Raw genomic sequence first — 17685 nt, forward strand, 5'->3', positions numbered from 1 at the left:
TCTGTGAAACTGAATGCGTGTGTGCATTTGTTCCTAACAGCCATTCTTCTCCTGCAGATCTGATTGTGTCGATTTGTCTTGCAGCCACACTACACTTCAATTTGCCATCTGTCTGTCAGGGCCGTGCTGAGGGCCGTTATTGATTCGCTGTTGCTGCCGCCACTCTTTATGACTGTCAAAGCACAATCACGCCCATACCATTTCCATACCTGGACTAAGGCTGAATGGCATATAGTATAAAATGGCTAATGACAGAAATATGTGTATACCTTTAAAGGGATAGTTCACCCAAAAATGAAAATTCTGTCACATCATTTACTCACCCTCATGTTGTTCCAACTCCGTAAGACCTTCATTCATATTCGGAACACGAATTAAGATATTTTCGATGAAATCTGAGAGCTGGATCACTCCTCCATACTAGTCCATAGGCTTCTTGAGGGATTAAAACTTGCCAGCCTCGAAAAGTTATTAAAGACATCGTTAAAATAGTCCAAGTGACTACAGTGGCTCAATCTTAAGTTTATCAAACGACGAGAACAATTTTGTGCGAAAATAAATTAATCAATAAATAACGACTTCATTTTAAATATTCATTTCCTTATCTCTGGGCCTCGAGTCAGGTTACTAGTTTAACAGCGTATAATCTGTTGTTGTACGTCACGCGCATCACATACATGACCAGCGTCAGCCAATAGTGAGCCTATGTGTGACGTAGCTCTACGTAATTACACTAGAAGCACTCCTCCATACTAGTCCATACGCTCAAGAAGCCTATAGACTAGTATGGAGGAGTGATCCAGCTCTCAGATTTCATCAAAAAATATCTTAATTCGTTTTCTGAAGATGAACGAAGGTCTTGCGAGGTTGGAACAACATGAGGGTGAGTAAATAATGACAGAATTTTCATTTTTGGGTGAACTAACCCTTTAAGATTATTCTCGACTGACCAATGTTTTTACACCGATATTCACTCTTTCCACTTAATCAGCTTTCTTTTTTTAATATCAGGTCTATTGATAAAAGCCTCCGGCATTAGAGTGCACAAATAAAGTAATAAAACAGTAATATCATGTTGTATGCATAATAAGCTATCCATGCGTTAAATCTTGACTTAAGCTTAATAATCTTAATGCATAATGATGATTTTTATGATAACATACTGCAACAAAAATTCTCATGTCACTGTATCAGAAAAAATAACAACTGAAAATAGTTTCTGTATATTGGTTTTGGACAAATATAGTCTGTAATAATAGTACTCACCTCACCTCATTCATAAAGTTTTATATTTATACTATTGAGATATTGATATAGACCATTACCAATTATATTAAATTACATCCATCATGATCCTGATAGTCGCCAACCCCGTAATAGACATATGTCTCGCTCAAAACCTTTCATGTCATGTCTCTATGAACTCATTTACTCACCCACAGTTAAATAGATGCTACAATTCATGGAGATTTAAATAAAGTGATCAGCTGCTCAGATGGAACAGTGGTGTGTGTAATGATTACCTGTCAGAGAGTAATTTACTGTAGGCCATGTGTATCATGGTCACTGCAATACCCTGCAGCCGCACACGAAACCACAAGGTACCATGCCATCCGAAATCAATTCAATCAGGCAATATTTATGGACAGATTGAGCATTACATCATCTCACGGTGCCGCTCAGTAGGAGGACATCAATGAAACGCAGCAGGCAAGAGTAGAGGATGTGGCCCGTGACTTTCATCCAGAAAGATTAATAGAGTCTCATTGTTACAGTTTCAAATCTCTTGCACACATTTGCCTCATTCATCTAGCTCACACAAGCCTTCTGGAAGTGTGGTCGACAACTGTATCCTGTGTCTTAGAGGACACAGACTGCACTTACATGAGGGATGCACTTATAAAAAAAAATTCTGTCCGAATCCCAAATAACATGATCGTTATTAGCATGTTATTGCAGTGTTATAATCAATATTAAAATTGTATACAATTCAGTTATTGTTAACTAATAATTATGGTTATAGTTGATAACTATTTCAGTTTGTATTAACTTAAATCAAATGTAATAGAACTTAGATTTAAAAAGACATTTTAGATGAAATTAGATGGAAAATATTGCTTTGGTAGTTAAAAAAATAGTTATGACAACCATTTCTACAACAAAGTAAACTTGAATAAAAATAATAAATTATTCAAAATATCAATACTATAGTCTTTAAATAATAACTAAACATAACTAAATTAAAAAATTCGCTTTTATTGTCAGCAATCTCGGCGTAAGACAACAACAGTAATCTGAAGGACAAATGAGTATGAACAAATAAATATCTAGAATCAAATAATAGTTATCAAATACAACTTTTTTTCAGGCTCCTAAATTAAAGCCTGAATGTGTGTGACACTTCTATACAAGTTATTTCAGATTACTGGCACGGAATGACCACTCCAGCTATAAGAGCAACCAAATCAAACCATTACCAAAGATTACTGGGGCAAACTTTGCTTCTTTAAATCTCCTCACCAGCACTTTCTCTCTCCTCCATTCCTCCTCTCCTGTCTAAATGCCCCATAGGGAGAAGTCCAATACAGGCTTCGATTGATTGAAGGTGACTGAGTTTAAAGATTCTGCTTCAGAAGGGAAGCACACACTACTTGACTGCTGCCGTAGGGAGCATGACTGAACTGGGTTCAAACTTTAGTGAAGGCATACTAAATTGGTTCCTAATAAAGACCCCCAGGACTGTGCCTAAACCAAAAATGACAAAAAGTTTCAATGTTGGTTTAATACGGAAAAGTCAGTTTTCAATGATAATTTATATTTAAACTGGTGTAATGATTGAAGATATTGAACTTGCCCAATAGGCTAGTTGTTTTGGCTCAGGTGCTCTGAGTTGGGATAAAAACACTGATATTAGAGCCATATGAGAGACATATTAAAGTGGTATTCCAGAATGAACTTTCATTCATTAGGGGTAAGGGACCCTAGTTTGAGAAGCCCACCAAACACAAAGAAACGCAGTTAAGAATTTAGACTGACCAGTTGTTTTTAATTATTGTTTGAACGGATGCTAAAAATGTCAAATATTAAAACTGCAATCTATATATGTCCAGTTTAATCAGCTGCCCTTTAATTTGTATGCACGATTCACTTTTTTTTTTTTTTTAAGTAGTGGGCTTTTTTGAATGGTACATTATATACCTTATACACCCACTCTGAATTCAGTTTTGCAATAAAGCTAAAATGTAACATTTACAACGTTTAGATCAATCAATCACGTTGATTAGGTAAATGCGTCGATTTGCATGGAATGAGTCTGTTTATCCTTATTAGTAGTAGTAGCCACTGAAATAAATCATATTCATGGACATTTGTATTACTGATATACCCCTTTTAATTGAACACACTTGGGTTTTCAAACATGTTTATGAGATTATAATTTTGGAATAACATGTTGAAAGATAATTGAAGACGTTATGTTTAATAAGTTAACCATAGGATTAATCAACTAATTAAAAAAAATATACATCAATCAATCATAATCATTAGTTTTACCCTTAGTCATTTTCCCTAGCAATCAACTTACACATTTATCCTATAATTACAATACACTTACAGTATGAAAAGGAACAATCCCCCAAGTGCATCCAAGGGTTAAATGCCTCACTCAAGATCCTAATAGTAATCAATGATGATCATGGATCGCTGCAAATCTCATTGAGCCAGACTTTGGCATTAAGTTGTCTGACGGATCAGGAGTATAGGTCAGGAGCCCAACTTGACTTTTATTTCCAAACCAATAAGCTTCATGGATTGAACAGTTACAGGGAAGTTACAAATGTGTCTATGAGTGAATGTCTGAGAAAAAGTATATATGTGAGGTTGAGTTTATTTCATTTCTGCTTTGTTGGCCTCTCGCTCATCTCTCCCTACTGTGCCAGTCAAGAGCAGAACTCCTACAGAGCAGAATCCTCTTGATTCTGAAATAAGACAACAAATGCTGTACGTCTTTCTTTCTCTGTCCCATAAAAAAACAGGTCTCTTCAACTAAAAAAACGTATGAAAAGCTTCCAGTAGTAGCCTACGAAGTTGTAGTGACAATCATATTACGTGGGCTCAAGTAGAAAAGCATTTGTTTTTCTGCATCTTTAAACAGATGACGGTATGAGATGCAGGAACATTGTCAGTAAGTACTGTACATTTAAATATACTTTAAAGTTCTATTCCAGTCAGACAATAATTTGTCTTTTTATAAGCTTTAGTCTGACTGGAATCAAAGCTGGGTTTTTTTTAGAAAAATGACTGAACAGCTTGGCTTCATCCAGCTTGTATAATGACTTGGACTATAATTTGCCTCGACAGTGATGTATGACATGTATTTAACCTTGAGTACATGCATTTACTCAATGCATTTACATGTATTTAACATGTATTTAAGCTTAACAGTGCCTTTAAACATATTTAATGTCACCTACAATAGCTTTTGAACTGTTCCTTTCCTCATTTCGAATGCTCATTAGATGTCTGTCCACTCTTGCTCAAGAAATATATATTTTTGTGCTGAGTTTAAGAGGTTGACTCAGCACAGAAAATTATAATGGAATGAGTATAACCTTATTAGTTAAGTGGCAAAAATTGCATAATGATTGAGTAAGCCAATTTTCCTATTTGGGAAACTATTTTCATGCATTATTGTGCCGATATTTCCTTCTCATTTTTCTGAACATTAATTTTGCAGTGTGCCGACAATTTTGATAACAGAAAAGGCAATGGTATTGCATATATAAACATGAACTTTAAAAAGGGGTTTGGTTGTTCTATGTATGACCAGACCACCTTGACATTATCCCCTCAACAACAGACAAAGCAGAAGAGTGAAAGACCGGCTCAAGATCTCAACTCTTCCCAGTGGAGATCCGGCTCAGAGCACCAATTAACGGGCCAATCCGCCTGAACTATCAGCCCCAGTGATCTGCGCTGCTGGCCATCTGGATTTATCTCCCTAAAACCACACAGCAGCAAGACACTATAGAGCTACAGCACCGCCAGAGAAAGAGTGTGTGACGGATGAACAACCAGAGTGGAAAATGGAATCAAAGAAAGTGAGAAGGCAATGGAGAACAGTGAGAGGAAAGAGAGGGGAAACATGTGTCATCTTAAGAGGGGCGGTCGTCAAGTGTGGAAAAAGAAGTTGTGAGAGTTAGCGAGTAGATTGATCTCCTCATTAACTCGGTCAGAGACAGTAAAACAGGAAGGAGATGGACCACTTGCAAAAAGATACAATGCGAAAATGTAATATGGCAGCTGTGAGAATGGAAGTTATGAGGGCCAAAGCGGATATTTCAGAGAGCAGGGCGTCCAATAGAGATGCGCGGATGGGCTGTTATTTAATCCGCAACTGCATCACAAAACTCATCATCCTCTCCGCCGTCCATCCGCACCAACGTTTTTGACCAATTTTTAAAGCCGTACGCACCTGTCATCCGCAGGGACAAAAATAATTAAATAGCCTAAATTAAATGCACTTCAGCAAACTTGACCTTGTCTGATAGGGTACTGTACAATATTTTCATTGTAGAAAACGCATTTTGGCAAATAATTTCAACATGCGCTAATATGGGGCGCCGTTTGTCAAGCGGCTCAAGCTGAAAATAACAGCGTGATAATAACATTTTGATTGTTTTGATTGGGGCTGTCAAACGATTAATCGTGATTAATCGCATCCAAAATAAAAGTTTGTGTTTACATAATATATGTGGGTGCACTGTGTATAATTATTTTGTATATATATAATTACACACATGCATGTTTAAGAAAAAAATATTACTTATGTATAAAATATTTATATATAATAGAAATTATATATCTATATACAGTTATACATGAAAATATTTCTTAAATATGTACAAGCATGTGTGTGTGTATATATATATATATATATATATATATATATATGTGTATAATTATACACAGTGCACCCACATAGCCTATATTATGTAAACACAAACTTTTATTTTGGATGCGATTAATCGCGATTAATCGTTTGACAGCCCTAGTTTTGATAACATTTTTTCACATTTAGCTTCAAACAATTTTTTTAAAAACTGGTATGAACTTTTGCCGGTAACTTTTTAGCACATTTACGACAATATTTGTCAACGTAGATATTTTAAATAGACATCTAAATCTAAATGTTAAATCTAAATGTAAATGTTAAACCTAAATGTTAAATCTAAATCTAAATGTTAAATCTAAATCTAAACTTTAAACCTAAATCTAAATGTTCAATCTAAATCTAAATGTTGAATAAATGTTTCGGGTAAAACTTGAATTTGCATATTAGTTAAATATTTTCAGCCTATTTTAAACTATTTAGACTACAACTGATGAATACCTTTTAGCAAATGGATAGAAAGCTCAAATAAAATAACAAGTAGTTTACATTTTAGGCTAATTATCTCTATGCACTGTCATGTCAGGGTGACGACTAGGACAAGCCTGTTCTGAAGACTCCCATTAATTTTGAACCCAGTTAAGTTTGGGATAATTTTTATGTTTTTGAAAGAAGTCTCTTATGCTCACCAATACTGTATATTTGACCAAAAACACAATAAAAACAAATATGTGAAATAATGAAATAATAATAAATTGTCATTAAATTTAATCCTGTGATGAAAAAGCTGGATAATCAGCAGCCATTAATCTACTAATACCATCTAATATCAACAAAGATATTTTATTGACAATTAACTTAATTGTCATCTGAAAATTAAAATAATAGTGTGACCCAAAGAAACAATATCATAATTTATTGTCAGATTTTAGTGCTGATTCAAAATATGTTGAAAATCAGCTTATGAGGGTTTCCCCATGAGAGATCTGATTACATGCACAGAAAATATCTGCATAAGGGCATTACAAGGATGGCCTTCAAGTGTAACTGTGTTGCTGACTATTAAAGAACTGTTGTGTTCATGTGAATGTGAGTTATTGTTATAATATCCCCCCCTCTTTGCCTCGTCTTTTTCTGAGCTTTCTCTATTTCCAAGCAATAAAAGCAGCAAAAGCCCAAAATTAACAGCAAGGAAGAGGCAACAAAGAGAGAGAAAACAGAGCACTCATACTCTATGTGATGGGAACAGAAAGGTTGGATGATTGTAGTATGATTGCAAATTGCTAGTGCTACGAAGCAAAACAATCTTACACAGTGAATCCTGACATGCAGTTTAAGTGAGAAACATGACAGTTGGTTCTCTGTTTAAGTGAGAAGCTGTGTTACAGTAGCTATGGTTTCTTCTGCCCGAGGGTGTTTGACCACACTTCACTGTCAGCGCCTCGGAGGAAAAAGAAATGCAATTTCACCTAGCCTTGATCCACTACTACTCATGTGTGTGTTCTGTGATGTTGTTAAGCGATTAGCTGAGGAAACGGGGAGGCCGAGTGAAAAGCACTTTCTGTTATCTATGTGAGAGTCTGTGGTTAGCCTCAGAGTCATTTGAGATCATTAAGGTGCAGACACCTTATTTAAATGCAAAACTGTCCGAGTTAAAGTCTACTCTCTCTCCCATGCCTGGAGATTCATCTGCTTGCAAATGGCAGTAAGAGGAAATCCTGCACAGACCTATTCCTCGCCCTTTTCGATACTGATATTTGTCAAGTGTAAAGTATGCAATAATAAGCATATGGAAATTAGTTCTGAAAAACAAATCGACATACAAAAGATTCAAAATGTTATGATGCCATCACAGATATAAATTAGGCCTACGTTTGGTTTAAAATATATAACAATATAAAACGGTTGCTAGCTGTAGCTGAATAAACAGAAGACTGAAACGCTTTGATTGATTGTAAACACACGACTGCCTTATTCTGTGTAAGAAGCCACATCATCTAACAGAAGGATGCTTAACTGTCGATATGAAGTGAGTTTGGGCAAAAGGCTCATAAATGCTTCTGTTTCTCATGTTTGACGTGTTGTTTTTTCAAATGCATGTTTCGACTCAAACTCACAGTGCTTTCAAATGGAGCTGCATTTACCAAGCTGTAGATAAGCTCCTCAGCAGAATAAACAATCGCAGCCTTTGTGATTTCAAAATTGCGATAAGCCAAATCGGTTTAAATGCGACATGGAAATTGCGATTAATTGTGCATCCGTAATACAAGTAAATATCTAAAACAAAGAAAAGTTAGAACAAAAAAATATCCCAGATTCTCAAAGTGGCCTCAGATTTTCAGCCCAGACAGCACAACCTATTAGTATTTCTATTTAAAAGCCCTAAAGTGACACATTTTTATATGAAAATGTTTCCAATGTACTTTAGAACATCATGAACTAAACTTGGTATGCTTGCAAAACAATGTATTCAAAAGATAGTTTTCAAAGTTCGCTATGCTGAACTGTGAGGATTTGAGATAATTATCACACAAGATAACTCTAAAAAGCACTGTTGGTTTCGTAACGCCAACATAACTGATTATTTTAAGATAAGTATTCACACAGCAAAAACAACAACCTGGAAGTGTAATAACTTTGGTTAGGCTAATTAGAGCCCATCAATTCTGAGAGAGAAAATCGCAACACTAACTGCTTTCAGATCTTCAGTCAGTCGCCTGCCAGGCCTGAGGTGCTTTTTAAAGACCTCCGGCTGAAAAGAATCAAAAAAAGAAAAGAACAAAAAAACAAACTTTCTCCTCTCCCTCTGTCAGACCTCAGGCTGTACATGTTTTGTGGTTGCACCAGTTGCCATATCATACACATCTGAACATGTGAGGCAGCCGTCCCAACTGTACCAGCCTCTGATAAAACACAATCCTGCCAAACATTTCACACACTTGCATCATGAAAGAGCCCTTGACAACAGAAGGAGGGATGAAAGATGATGAGAAACTAATGTCACCATTACTTCACCACTAACTCTCTCATTCTTATCTTCGGTCAATGGAAGAGGCGGTAACATGGGGACTTTCTGTGTCTCACTAAAAGCAAAAGTGGTCTCAAAATGAGCCAATCACTGAGGCGAATGTGTCTGACTTTCATTTTTCCCCAATTTCACAGGACTTTCCATGGCCTCCTACACAGGAAACACTTGTACTGCTATGAGCGGCCACACTCTTTCATAACCACATCTCTCAGGTCATGGCTATTTTCTCCAGCAAAGACTTTAAAGAGATGAAGAGAATGAAAATGAATCTGAAGGAGAAAGGAGACTGGAATGATGCCATTAAGGCTAAAGAGAGATAGAGAGAGAAAGCATGAATAGAATTGAAAGAGGGGGCAAAAAAGTCTTTCAAAGAGAAAGTGGAAGTGAAAGCCTGCATCAGAGTGATTGATGTGACATGCTGTTTTACCTATCACATTTAGATAAGAGGCCATCTTAAAATATGTTTATATTGTTAAAGCTGCAGTCCGTAGCTTTTTGGGGGTTAAAAATGATCCAAAATACATTAGAGACAATACATAACCAGCCATTTATCTGCTTGTCTTAGCTCGATTCAAAGCGGTAAGCTTGTAATAATGACTTTAATTCCAGTGGTACTGGTGGATATCCGCAGGAGATCTCGACTATAGTAGCCTATATTGCGTGTGAGGATGCTGGAGGTGGAGATTTATAACCTTTTCTCACAGCACTTGATATAATTAAACTTATCAATTTGATGGCGGATCCAGAAAGTTTAAACGTCAATCACCAGTGACAACAGATTCACCCACTGTAAAATGCAAAAGACATAGTGGCAACAGAAAAAAAAAGAGACTGCAACCAGACCCATGTGAAAACAAGGATGCATATCGGAAGGACAGTCACCCAATGCTGACGTTGTTAACATTAACAATTTAAGAAAAAAGTATAATTTTGCGTGATATGATAAGTGATTCAGTAAGATTTACTGAAATGTCAGAAGAACCAGAACAAAAGTGGATGTTTCTTACTAGTTCAGATGCACTGTAAAACCTAACAGTTGTACTAGCTCATAACTAATGAGGTGAGTACAGTCAAATGTCCTTATGCAGTTGAACAAACTATTAAGTATTGAGCTCTGTTGACATTTATGCCACTTTAATTGAATAGGGCTCAAAATTTGATAGTTAATTTGTGTGGATCACTCAAAAAGTTTAGGAGTAGTGGCATGACGTCATGACGTGGTGGGTGGGTCTTATCTCTGCCTCAGGAAAGCTGAGTCAGCCATCTTGAATTTGCCTTCATGCGGAGAAGTTTTCATGGAAGTTTTTACAGTTTAATTTGTTTTTATTCGTTTGCAATGCATTTTTTATCCCCTCACTTCAAACCAAGACCTCAGTTTTCTCATCTTTGACCTGCCGTCATTTCAGCGCCGTCTTATCAGCGCCGTCTTATCAGCCCTGATTTGGTAAGTAATGCTAAAATTTTTTGTTGTTGTTTTTAATTGAATTTCGATAAATAGTCTTACATTTGGAACTGGGAATACATGTATATAATATGCACAGTGAATATTTGTTGTAAATAGTTTACAAATCCGAGTAATTGTAACTAAAAATGTTTGAATCTAACAACGGTGTACAGTTGGCGGGTTTCCGGAAGAACTACATTTCACATAATGCATGTTTTCCCGGGACATTGACGTAGAGAAACGACCGTGAGTTTGAATTTTCTCGTGGAGTCCGAAACGCTCCTACTGTCTATGGTCCGAAAGCGTAACGTTAACTTATCCCTGCTTCCCAGTTTCTGCCGGCTGTTGTTTTCGCTGGTAATGCATGTAAAGTAACGTTTTACTTATTTGTAAGTGTCCGCGTTAAACAGTAAGTATTTCACGTTGACGGGCTGTGTGTTTGTGTGCAGCGCCATCGTGAATCAAACAATGCTAAACAACATAATGTCAGTGTGTTATCATGAAACCAACAAGGTCTTTGTGTGTATTTCTTTCCAGGCTCGAGTGTTTGGTTGTGAGATGATCATCTAGGAATCTTTTTTAAAAGTTCAGGTAGGATGTATGTTAATGTTATGTTAATAAATAATGTTATTAACAATTGGTTTTATTTTGTGTTTCCACTGTCATTCTTTTGCCATTTCTTTAGATGCTTTTATCACTTGAACCCTTTATTAATACTTTGTTAGTATTAATGAAACAAAACATCAACAGAAATAGCATATACACACACACAACTTTGATGCGGTGCTTGTTATTAACTAACTTTTCATTTTACTAAAATTACTGTACAATGAATGTTTTTGATAGATTTGAAAATTTTGGATTTTTATCTGTAAATTTACTTTTTTATATTTAATTTGTCATTATGTATCGTTTAAAAAATGTTTTTAGAACATTGACTAATCATCTTTGTGTGCATGTTGTGTATAGATATTGGACTTGAGTGCTACAGAGAGTCAGCGTTTCGCCATCAGACAGTTGCCAATAGGTGAGATTTGTAAATTGTTTACTGATATGATTTTTTTTTTAAAAGCAGATTGAAATGAAAAGTATTCTCTATTTGATAACATTATACAGCCTGTTTTAAATTAAAGAATGACAAATAACTTTCTATTTTGACATTGGTTCTGACTCATCCCTAGTAGAATTGCCCTTGTTTTTCCTACCTGGCAACTGAAAACTTAAACTAAAAATACGTTCACAAGTCTCTCCATGTATTGCAGAGTTTCACCGAATCAACAACATTAACCTGCGCAATCAATTCTACAAGGAGCTGGACAGACACACGCCTAAACTCATCACCTCGTTCAGAGACAAGGCCACCAAGACTGTCAAGACAGTGGAGGAGCTAGCCAAACTCATGAGGATTTATGACCTTCAGGTGAATTTTAAACTTAACATGATTCAGAAACAGATTATTTACAGATTATATTCAGTCAACTATAAGAAACCATAGTGAATTGACTGGACTTTGCCCTGAGGCTAATAGATTATTCCATGAACAACATTGTCATATCATCAGAGATAGACATCCTGACAAGATGTATTCTATCAGAAAGAGGTACCTTTAAAAGATACTTTCAGTTTCAATTTGAAGATATCAAAATAACTACTGTCTGTATTCATGAAATTTTGTTTACAATTTTAATTTTTTTTCCTTTTTTGTGTTATTCAAGTATTTACAATAGAAAGTAATTTATTTGAAAAATGTTTTAATGAAGAAATGGTGAACCAAAAACACTGAATCTACCATTCTATAGCAAAGACCACCATCAGAATATGGAGCTATTTAACACTTTTCTTTTTTTTAAGTGTTTGTTCTGCATTTGTGTAATTACTTTTGTAATGTATATTTTTTGTCCATCTAGGAACAACGTGATATAAATATGAGATGGGACCTCATCCTTGGTGCACTTCCTGTCTACCTGCATGAAGATTCTTTAAGTTCTTCAGGACCTGTAATGTAAGTGTACTGTCCTCACTATCAATCCCTTTGCCTTGCTATTCGGTCAGCTTAAACATATCTCTCCAAAAACTATAGGAAAACCAGGCGGGTATTTCAGAAAGCAGGTTATGTGAAAACTCTTGACTTATCCATTCCAGAGGGCTATTCCAGAAAGGAGGTTCAACAAACTCTAAGCCTAACCCTGAACTCTGAGTTGACTTACCCTGAGTTTTTAGTTGCAGAATAGCTGATCTGAGTTAGGTAATTCAACTCCGAGTATGTTAACTCTTGAGTTGAGCTTGTGCTTCACGAGCAGTATAAAGCCATCAATGGAGCTCTGATACTGTGATTCTCCATGGCAATCAGGAAGCATAGATTTAACTTAATCTCTGGGTCTGTTACTGTGGTAACTTACGTTGTGAGTCTAAAGATTTGCTTGAAGAAACCCTGAGTCTTACGGAGCTGCCTGACAGCAGCTGTCCTTTCTTTTTCAGTCCAATCATGTTGAAGCAGAAATAATTCACATAGTTTGATTCATTTTGATGAGCTCTCACTCCCTGACAAGGACTGAACCGAACAGTAGACCGCTCTCTCATAAGTCCGCAATTTATATACTTCGGCCGCACAGTGAATATCAGACTACATGTCATTGCTGATGTGCTCTCAGATCAGAACAATCGTCTTTGTTTTAGCTTTTTTTTTTTCACCAGCCGGCAGAAAAAGAGAAATAAATAATAATACTATAATAATAATATTTTAGAGTACCTAACTCATATCAGCTATTCTGCAACTGAAAACTCATGGTAAGTCAACGCAGAGTTCAGGGTTAGGCTTAGAGTTTGTTGAACCTCCTTTCTGGAATAGCCCCCAGGACCTGAGTTGTTATTCTTAAGTAAACTGATATTCTCAAGTTATTATAAATGAAAAGGTAAGTATAAAGCTTTCCACAAAAAGTATGCCAACAGATAGGTGTGAAACTAACATAAGATATAAGCATATGTAAAGAAAATAGTTTAAACATGTAGCTTAGTAGTAGTCTAAGTGTCAGTAATGTTTAGAGATCATTGGCATGATTTGTATCCTTGAGGGGCTAAACTCATTCTTGTATTATTTGTGTTTTATAGTCAGGAGTTGGTCCAGACCTCACCGATACTCCAGTGGCTCTCCTGACAGTCGTAACGGATAACACTACTGATGCAGCCCTCTTCTGCCCTGAGAGTATCTGTCGTGAAGGATAAAATACTTGCAAGCTCCTTTTGTGTCTTTTTAAAAGCACATTGTTGAATAAAAAAAGTTGCTAAATTGTCACAGTGGTGTCACTTCATCTTTTCTGACATTATTAGCTGAGTAAAATTGTGTAGTTGGCTGACATCAGGATTTTAGTTTAGAGTAAATGTTGAGTGCATATCCCACTTTATGAGTAGAAAACTATAGGAAATTTAGTGCATTTCCTACATTATGAGTTTAAGAAAAGTGAAAATTAAGTATATATCTGACATTTTATGAGTTTAAGAAAAGTGAAAATTTTGAGTGTATTTCCAACATTTTATGATCTGAAGATAATTGAAATTTTTGAGTGAATTACTCACTAATTTTAAGTTGAGAAATATCAATATTTTTAAGTTAACATTGAGATAATTTAAGGCAACATTAAATATAACTTTTAATTTAAGTAAACTTAAAACTTTTAAAAACATCACTCAAATATTTTTGTGTAATCTGTTACAAAATAATTTTTGAGTTCTGTGAACTTATCCGGGTTTACAGTGTGCCATTTTCCGGTGAAAATTCTTATGTTGGTCATACTTCCAAAAAGAATAATCTGTGATTCTGAATGCCAGTATCGACACCCGCGTGGTGACTGACAGTCTCACGGTCTCCTCAAACATTGTGTTCATCCACACTGTGGATGAACAACTCCCGTAAAATTGATATTTCCGCAAATGACTGCAATTGCAGATTTCGAACAGAGATGGCGACAAACGCCGGACTGCAGCTTTTTATCAAATGTGCATGCATTACAGAGGAATTCTAATTAGTTGCTTTGACATTAAATTATATGGTGAAATATATTTTTATGACAGACCATCTAATAAATCAGTCATGGCATGGAGTATAGATTGTAACTGCAATTAAATGAAAGTTTAATTAAACAGAGCTTCTGTTTTTTGCACATTTTCTCTTGGAAATTTCCCCTGACAATACAATCACTCAGCAATTCTGTACCGATTCACAATTCAAGAGCTTTCACTCTGCATGAGACAGATAGCCAACTATAAAGTTGTCAATAACAGAGAGAACAAGTATAACAGAAAAAAAAATGCTGTCTTCTGGAAAGAGAGGAGAAAGTAAATAAATCAGAAATATTAACGGACCCAAAATACAATTAAAGGGTGTAGGTGTGTGAGAAAGACATAAGCCACTTTCACACAGCAGTTCCATTACATTACCGAAAAATTAGCAGAACGACTTTCCTGTAACTGTAAACAGCCTACACAAATGCACTTGTCTAGCACATGGTTACATAAAAACAATTAAAAGCAGCCGAATTTGACCATAATTATTATTATTATTATTATTATTATTATAAACAGCTCTGTAAGAGCTTTATGATTGACCCAAAGCAGACTTCTTGTCAGCACATTCTGACCTCGTACATGTTGGTAAATGTCATTCTAAGTTCACACAGCGTCAATGTTACTCTCAAACGTCTCATACTGGAAAATTGCCAGAACTGATTTACTGGTATTTTTGAAAAGGTCATAAGATCTCTTAAAGGTAATTTACCAGTAATGACTGTATGTGTGAAGAGGGTTATAATCAGGTTTTGCTGAAAACACAACAGGTCTCAAAGTTATCAGTCAAGTTCTTTCTCAAATGTCAACCTAACAGTCGTCCTATGAATCTAGAGTAGACTTATGGGCTGAGCTCTAGTCCACATCAGAGAAGGGTATATTAAAGGCTTCTTAAAGGGGCACTTGGCAACTCTAGTCATTTCTTCACTGATTTTCACTTTTGCTGTCACATGTTTTCTCTTCAAGCTCCCCCTACGGCATATATTTTCACAACACTGATAAAAAAAAACTCAGTTGCGGCAACTTCCTCCCGCTTTCTGCTGCTGCTCATGTGCATTTGTTATTATCAAAGCTAGCCAACCGTGTGGAGCTATGTCTACCGAGGTGGGTAATACATCATAGACAGCATCATAGAATGTCGAATTGCCAGTTTGTACAGTAAATTGCCATAAACAAGTTTGTAAATTGCCATAAAGCGGTTTTAAACTCACTCGTTCTCGCTTCTCACGAGACTTCTATTTCGAACTTACCGGGACGTTAGTCTCCATGTTGCAAGGTTGGTTTTCCACCTGGGAATGCTGGGGGGAGCAGAGAAAGTCACGATTCTCTCCAGAACAGGTTACTGAACCATTCAAATGATTTCTAAACACTTTTATTAAGTTGAAATAGTTGCCAAGTGCCCCTTTAAATGACAAATAGAACACCCTATGGCAGAGATTCCTACACTTTTCTTCTGTTCGCCAAACCCCTGTGACCCAAAATATGTACTTAAAATACTGAGATATTAAATTAATTTTCACTAAACATTCACATGTTCACGGTTCTCAGAGTTTGATTAATGATCACATTTATTACATTTTGAAGTGTTTATGATTTCATTTTTTTTAGCTTTTTACCAATTCACAAACCCACCACAATAATTGCACCAGCCCCAGTTTGGGAAACCCTGCCCTATGTGAAAACTGTCATATGGATATTTGTAATATTATCTCATAAATTGGCAGGAGGTATATTCGGCTGCTGTCACATGAAGACCTGACTGTGTTTGAATATTCGCCAAGGTAGGTATTTTGACAATTTGTGTGTATTTGGCAATCCCATGCCGAAATTCAAGCAAGCGCTGTGTGTGTGTATGTGTAGACATACATCTTATGTGTATGTTTGTTTGTTTTTTACATGTGGTTATGAGCGTCCCAATGGTGGGGACAAACAACGGGGAGGTCATTTAGCAGAAAATGTGAGAAATAATTTTTGTTAAAAGATTTTTCCCTCCAATTTTACTACGCACAACAGATGTGGGAAATAGATTCTGAGAGGCATTTAAAAACAAAACCATCTTGGCCTCTTCTTTTCTGCTACGGTCTTATGGACTTTGCAGACATTCAAAACCGCAAAGTGCGCAAACAAGTGTACCAGAAAAAAATTGAATATCATCCTCACTAAATCAATAGCTACTACTACACACTCTTTGCAAAAGGATCAGTCATTAATACTGATCAATTGCCATTTGACACAATGTTCAGGTCACCAACTTGACCCTCATTGCACATTTCTTCCATATAGATAGTTACCTATTAATTCCAAATTATATTCAAAAATTTCCACAATGTATTTACTGCATCACCTCATCAGACTAGGAAACAAACTCTGAATGTGAATCAGAATCAAATGACAAACAAGCTACACTCACACACACTATTTCTGTTTTATAATGACATATATCTCCAGAGCATCACAATATTATTATGCATGAGCATTCAGATGCTGAATAAACATATCGCCGCATAGTGAGTGAGGAAGTGTGCTCATCGGCATTCATAGAGTGCTTCCTGCGCTGACATGTATGCATTTCACACTCACACAACAACGAAAGGTCACAGAATGTCTTGCATTTGACGTTCGGCACACAGGTTCAGATTTAGTAAACACCTGTGTGTGTGTGTGTGTGTGTGTGTGTGTGTGTGAGAGAGAGGAGGAAGAGGGAGCCAGGAAAGGTCGACATAGCTTCACTCCCATGAGGAAAAGAAGTGGCCATCAAGTCGCTTTTCAAATTCTAATCAGTCTTTTCTCTTTCTCTCTTCCTGTCTGCTGCTTCTTACTCATCAGTGGCATCATCAACATGATGATAATAATCAGATCTCCCATCTGAGAGCTCCGTAACACCTGCTGTTCCCCTCTCTAACCATTCACCTCCCACCTCCTCTAGCTGACTCTTACTCTTCACTATAAAATCATTAAACGCAATCTAGAATCATTAATAGAGCAGGACATACTGTTCTCCAAAAATCACTTCACACTGATTTTGGGGGGAAATCTGTGCAATGATGAATAAAATTAAATAATAAAATGTTGACCCTAATTATATTGCAAGTGGATCTAACATATATGATCCAAACAAGGCTGGGAAGATGTGCAAATGAATATGGATTTGTAAATAGGCCATAAACAGAGAACCACACACTGAAGTAAACAAAGTCATAACAAATAGTTCAATTCTAGTGACATCAGGGAGCAGTGGAATATTTGATGGTATGGAATCAGATA

The 17685-nt window shown here is 36.2% G+C and overlaps 1 protein-coding gene and 1 pseudogene across 1 annotated transcript in view; one reads left to right on the forward strand and one right to left on the reverse strand.

Annotated features, from left to right (window-relative positions):
- Positions 1-13654, forward strand: part of LOC148977011 (uncharacterized) — a 54159-nt pseudogene extending 40505 nt beyond the window's left edge.
- cadm4 (cell adhesion molecule 4) overlaps positions 1-17685 on the reverse strand; it is a 145915-nt gene that overhangs the window by 102169 nt on the left and 26061 nt on the right. The gene's annotated exons all lie outside the window — the stretch shown is intronic.

This window comes from Pimephales promelas, chromosome 12 (genome assembly GCF_988280905.1).
Source record: "Pimephales promelas chromosome 12, fPimPro1.hap1.1, whole genome shotgun sequence".
Lineage (NCBI taxonomy): Eukaryota > Metazoa > Chordata > Actinopteri > Cypriniformes > Leuciscidae > Pimephales > Pimephales promelas.